The sequence below is a fragment of the Cottoperca gobio genome, chromosome 7 (genome assembly GCF_900634415.1).
Source record: "Cottoperca gobio chromosome 7, fCotGob3.1, whole genome shotgun sequence".
Lineage (NCBI taxonomy): Eukaryota > Metazoa > Chordata > Actinopteri > Perciformes > Bovichtidae > Cottoperca > Cottoperca gobio.
Window position 1 is genome coordinate 15,023,181 of NC_041361.1, and position 7,013 is coordinate 15,030,193.

Below are 7,013 nucleotides of genomic sequence, written 5' to 3' on the forward strand. Positions count from 1 at the left end.
CATAAACATTCATTCAGAACAGTGATTTGTGACTTTAATGTCTCTTTTTACCCGGCTGTTTGGTCCCCCGACGTAAACCCCATTCACCTGCAGGGTCAACTATGTGAGGTTCGCTTGATTTACATCGCCAGGAACATTAGAATTTGCTCAAACTGTTCAAAAGGAAGCTGTGATGGCACTGTTATTTAGCAAAGTGCAGTAAAGCGAGTGCAACTCAAGTATTTAAGATATTTCAACTATGACATTGTGTGAATGAACGAAAATAAGGGCTTTCAGCACCCTTCACTTCCACCACTTCATGGTTGTGCCCTGCAGCCTCGACAGACAAAGTGAATTACACTCTGATAGCGTTGGTATCACATGTTTGTGTAATGATGTGTGTGTAGCTCTAGGGTCCAAAGTGTTATGTCATTTAATACTCTCGCCAACAAAAGTAACATATTGTGTCTGTGTGAGGTGTATTAGCACAGTTTGTAGAGTTGTGTTATTGTGTGTGTGTGTATGTGTGTGTGTGTGTATACTAGCTGTCATTTAATCCATCCTCAGGTCACTCGGCTCCCACCCTGTGCGTCCACTCTGCCTCTCACAGACCAATCACGTTCCACATTCCTCCACCTTCCCAGGATCCCGGCGACCCAGAGTGCATGGCTGCGGGGCGTTACCATGGCGTTGGGGTGATGAGGTCACCCCCCTCTTTGGTTCTTCAGTGATTAGATGAGAGCTGATGCAGGTAAGATAGGAAGGGATAAAGAGAGAGACGGAGAGAGGAAGAGCAGTAAAACACCGTCCATTAAAACATGTTTTTGATCGCACACACAGCATTTCCTAACATAATGACTGACCCCCACTCTTGAAGCTGAACTTACCTCTAACCCAAGGTCTAAAACCCAAATCTGCCCTCACAAGGATGGGCGTAAAAGAGCACACACACACACACACACACACACACACACACACACACACACACACACACACACACACACACACACACACACACACACACACCCTGTCAAACTTCTACTCTTGTTCTCTCATGCTCACTCTGTACACACTTGACACGCGCTACATGAGTCAGTGTCCAAACTGATCACCTGTCAAGCATCGTGTAAGCAGCCGTTCACAGCTGGTAAAAGAGAAATGTGAGCATGTCAGAGGACAGACCCTTAAGGATGGTCATGGTTAAGCTCATCGTCGTGTCTGGAGGGCAGCACAGTGTTCTTTAAGGCTCACTAAAGAAGATCTATATGACCTCCACCATGTTTTCATGTCCTTGAAACTGTAGCGCAACAGATGTCCGGGTTAAGGCTGCAAGACTGTATTGCTGCCAATGGATGTGACTTTAATCCCCAGTGATTACAAAATTAGGTTTGCTAACTGAATAATGGATGCTGAGGGAAAATATTTGTCTTGTTAAATGTCTCGCGGACAAACTTTAATCTTTCATTTCATCTATATTCCACATCTTTCCTCCATCTTTTCCAAGAGAGACCTGGCCATCCTGATTTGATGCTAAACCACCTCAATTAGCTTCTTGTTATAGAAGCAGCAGTTCTACTCTAATCTCCCTCCAGATGTCTGAGCTCTAAGATCTACTTGAATGAACTAAACCGAATATGCTGTAATGCCACAGCTGACTACATATCAACTCAAATCATTTAGACAAGAATATCTGGACCACCAGTAAATCCTTATAGAGAGATAATGGGATGAATTGTGGTTTAGAATTTGAAACCAGAGAAGCACTTAAAAGGAAAGTAAATATTTTCTACCTGTCCTTATATTTGAGTCTATTGTATTGTGCTGAAAGCTTCTGATCTAATATGTCTCTGTTTCCTCATTGATCTCCTGTCTGACCCACTTGATCTCTCCCATTTCTTTTTTATAGGCTCATCACACATAGTTAAGGTCTGGAGATATCTAAATTATGATTGATGAAAAAGCTGCATCTACTTCTATTGTCTCATTCATCTTTTTCTTATTTTTTTTTCTTCTGCTTCCTGTTTTCTCTGTAAATCTACGACAGAGGTTATCACAGAGCCAACATGTGTTTCCATGTAGCGGCGCCCCCTTTCATGTGAGGCACACGCTAAGAACATACTGCAGTGACCTTTTATTTATGATCCACCATCGGCCTGTTTTCTCTCTCTCTTTCCACACACACACACACACACACACACACACACACACACACACACACACACACACACACACACACACACATACACACAGTAATACACATATATACGCATACTTGTTGAGAGACTGGGTGCAGACAGTCAGGATGGAGAAGAGAGTCGAAGGGTGTTGAAGGATATATTACCAGTCCTGTCACAGAAAATCCACACACAAACTTACTACCCTCACACACCCACACACACACTCACCCACACACACACACACACACACACACACACACACACACACACACACACACACCCACACACACTCACACACACACACACACACACACACACACTCACACAGCAAAAATATCGATGGGAAATGAAAAAGCTGTTTCTAAATATCTCAAAAATACAATTTTCAAATAGTGTTTTATTTTTTGCACATGACACATACGCACATATGTGGTTTATGAAAATAAGATATTTGTAGAAATATTAAAAAATTCGTAATGGTAGATTGCTAAACCACTGACAAGGTTACTTATTTAGATGTCATTCAAAAATATTCACTATACAGTTAAAACAGTACAAATGACTGATAACATAGTTGTTTCTGTCAAAGTATTTTGGGAAGCCACAATCAAATGAAATGGTACAACTGTCAAAGTTAGTGAGGTTTTTTCCTTGAAGTAACAATGATAATGCAAATTATATTTGATCAGTACTTGAGAAGAAGGGAGAAATAAATCTAAATCTGTTATGCCGAAGTATGTGTATGTGTGTATGTGTATTATTTTTGGGTTGATCTTTTAAGCAGAACGGGTCAAGGCTCAGTAAACAGGTCGCAAATACTTGAGTGAAAGACAGATGGGTGTAGAATCTGACAGGTTTACTGACAGCCGGCAAGAATACACACACAATACTAAGTTGGCCATGGGAGACAGGCGTGGGAGTTGGGTGATCGTCACAGGGCAGGTGTAAGTTCAAGACAAATGTGTCACGAGGAGTTCTTCAATGGATACTTAAAGAATAAGAAAACTATGACAACTCTTAGGGAGGTTGTATTTGGGCAGCAAAGGATATTATGAAGCCTCATATGCGCGCAGCACTGTCATGTTTACGCATATATTGTGTGCTTAGCTCGTCTGATTCTCTTTGTTGTGACTGGGCTAATTTCATCCAGATAGCTCTCACACATGGCCGAGACATGTCGCTTACAAACTGAACCAAATGAATGTCTCCTCGGGAGAAATGCGGCGTAGTCTCGCCAAGGACAGGAAACTCTGTAAAGAGCTCATTTTAAAGTTATGTCTCTGTCGTTGAGGAGAGAAGTGGTGAAGAAAGACACATGGAGCCTGATATTCTTAAACAACACAAATACACTGAGAACGCTTTAATCAGCTGTGGGTCGGGTTTAGCCCCAATCATGTCGTTGTGAAGAAGTTTAGATGAAACTCCATGTGAACATTAAGTTTGCATGTGGGGTTTTTAAAACCACAACACGTCTAGATTAATAATATGATACCCTTGATCTTTTTAAGAAAGTTCATTTACTCTTCCCTTCTGTAAGATCAGAGGACGTCATGGATTACGTATTCTGCTCATGTGCATTTCAGAGTTTTTTAAACAAAATCAATGTTATCTCATTTCCACCGCATGTTTTGACACGGAAATATTCAACTCAACTCGTTTTTTTTTGGTTTTCCCGTTGCAAAAGTTGTCTCCGAGTCTCTCACGGATGGCTGAGCTTCTCACTCTATCTCTAAGGGAGATGCCAGCCACCCATCTGAGAAAACACATTTCGGCCGCTTGTACACGTGATCTCGTTCTTTCGGTCATGACCCAGCCTTCATGAGGATAGGTGAGGGTAGGAACGAAGATCGCCCGGAAGATCGAGAGCTTTGCCTTCTGGCTCAACTCTCTTTTCGTCACAACGCTGCATTCAATCCACCAAGATTAATAAAAATAATAATGTCAGCCTGCAAAACTACGCCATCCACTACAGTGTGTTGTTGAAGATGTTGTCACACAGTGTCGCTATGGCGAACAGCTGAGAGTCTGCTGTGGAAAACAAAAAGTATCAGGTATCAGGTACCAAAAGCGAGTTGAGTCGAGTCTCCGAACACTGCAGTGTAACTGAGGCATAAATACACACTTGGTGCATCATTGTTCACTAGACGGGTCCAGGAAATATAATGTATTTGAGAGCAATAAAACCAAACAACAAAAGGTTTTGCTCTACAGTTATCAAGGCTTTTGATATATTATTTGATAGCAGGATTAAAGGTTTAAATTACATACATACATTAAATTTGACTCCTCATGAAAGATGGGAGTGGAGGAAGAGGAAGAATATGCCTTTTGGTAATCTCAAAGTTGTCCTACTTAAGTGTCTTTTACCAAGTGGCTCGTACCCAGGCTGGAGCTTTTACCCTCCTCTCTGCTCCGGCCAGACATGATGTGTGTGATCTTGAACTGTAATCGCCCATTGTTGATTTCAAGATGAGCCAATCTCTTTGTGTAGAGTCGCGCTCCAGCCAAAACTAAGTTCCAAGGCCAAGTCATAACAGGGTCGGGCCAAACTTGAGTCAGTGTCAACAATAAAAACCAAAACAGTGGACGCATAGTTTAAATGTGGTTTTAAACCTGATATCTAGCAGTAACTTTTCAATAGAATAGATGCAATTCTTTGAGCTTATTTATTTAAGTCTTTGGCCAAAATAGGAGTCAAGAACACAGAATATGTCGGAGACCAGACCAAAATTAATTTGGTTGGAGACAAAGAAGAAATCCGCTACATCTATGTAGTCGGCTCTCAGTCTGGCAGCATATGTTCAGTCTCAGTAATCTGTGCCCCTATGGTCTTACGTGATATTAACTCATTTACATTAGCACAGCCATGTGTCGTAGAGTCACGCTGAGGACGTGTGTGTTTCCACTTTGTAAGTTTCTGTGTTTCCTGCAGGTCGTTCACATCAGACTTAACAATTATAGTGTCTTCCCATGGCCACTGCTCTGTATCGTGGAGACTCCCTTTCCACACACACACACACACACACACACACACACACACACACACACACACACACACACACACACAGGGTAGTGTTGATTACCCGTGTCCAAACAGAGCGTGTTCAATTAGGGTCGCCTGCCGCCTGCAGGTAGAGAGTAATAGGTTCCAGATTGTGTGCGTGTGTGTATGTGTGTGTGTGTGTGTGTGTGTGTGTGTGTGTGTGTGTGTGTGTGTGTGTGTGTGTGTGTGTGTGTGTGTGTGTTGACGTCTGTGTCTGCTGGTCAAAAGTGCAACAACACTTAGTTAAGACAGTAATAGTGGAGGCTGATAGTGACCTGTTACAACAACTGTTAATGTTTATAAAATGTTTTTCTGTCTCTGTCTCTCTTGCTTCGTTTCATTTGCATTTACTTTATTAAACAATATGTATCTTCTTTATTCCCGACTTCTTTTCCTCTATCTACATACACTTGGTGGACGTCTTTATCATTACCTTAAATTACAGGCCATACGCTCATGTTGCTCAATAAGACCCGACATGTATTTAACCTAACTCTCATGCCATGCTTCACCCATCGAGCTGCGCTGAACCATAAATCCCCAACCTGTCACTTAGGGAATCATATTTGACTTGACCCAGACTTTGACTTCATTCCTCCTGTTAAACTGTGACCTTCGGGCCTGTGGATACACACGTGTCAAAACAACATTTATCACCTCTGAAACGGCTGCTGTTCCCCGAGCGCTGTCCTCATTCCTTTTCATCCCTCCCTCCTGCCTTCATCTCTCCCCTTGTGGATTTCTTCCCTTTTTTTATTATTGTCATCTCCATTTTTGTCTTGCCCTCCTCTTTTGTTCCTCTCTTGACGCTTTCCCCAAACTGCAACGACAAATCTTGTGTTTTTCTAATGTTAACGATTTACACTTATTTAATGATATCAGCATTTTCCTGTAAACAAACATCTGTTTTGTTATTCTTTATACAAGCCGTGTGCTCATTGTTTCTACAGGAATCTGTCTTAAAGTGACTTTTACTGTTGCCTTGGAGAAATGGAAATTGCATTAAGACCAGACATAACAATAAAAACGCACATTACATAAGATAAGTATTAATGCATTAACAGCTGTTTGTTTAGAAGAACGGTCACACAGAAACCTTAAACTTCACTAACAGAACATTCAAAGCGATGAACTGATTACTACAGTTACGGATTACAATCCCATGCTGTGCTAATCCATTCTCCTCCTTTCTCTCCTCTTCTTCTTCTATTTCTCCTACTGTATCTCTTCATATTCGTCTAATCATATCTCCACTCACTGCCCAACAAACCTTTTCTTTCCATTTCACCTTTAAAGTTTGCGTCTTCCTGTAATATTCTCTATGCTCTTCTGATTTGTTTCACTGACCCTTCCTTCTCCTCCTCCTCTGCTGTGGAAAGATGGATGATGTGGTGATAAATCAGAAGAAGTGAAGCGGTAGGGAAGGACAGTGTTGAGGGTCAGCGCCTTAGGAACCCTCATTTCTATTACTCCCGTTGGGACCTCCAGATTCAATTTCCATCGACAGTCCTCCGTCTCTTCATCTGTCTCTTTGTTCCCCCATCACTGTTCATCTCTTTCTACTGTTTCTCTCATTCCCTCTCTTCAACTGCTTTTGTATTTTTTTATCAGTAACAGGTTGCAGAGGTCAGAAAAGTGACAGCTTGCAGCCTCAGCTAAAGTGGAACTTTCTTGGAAATGCGGGGTTTGATTAAATTATAAAGATCTGTATGATAAAGATTTTGTTCAGACTCAGTTCATTCCAGCAAAAAGTGCAAGAGAAGGCCAACATCAACACTAGAGCAGAACATGGAGGCACTTGTGAAAGTTCCTGT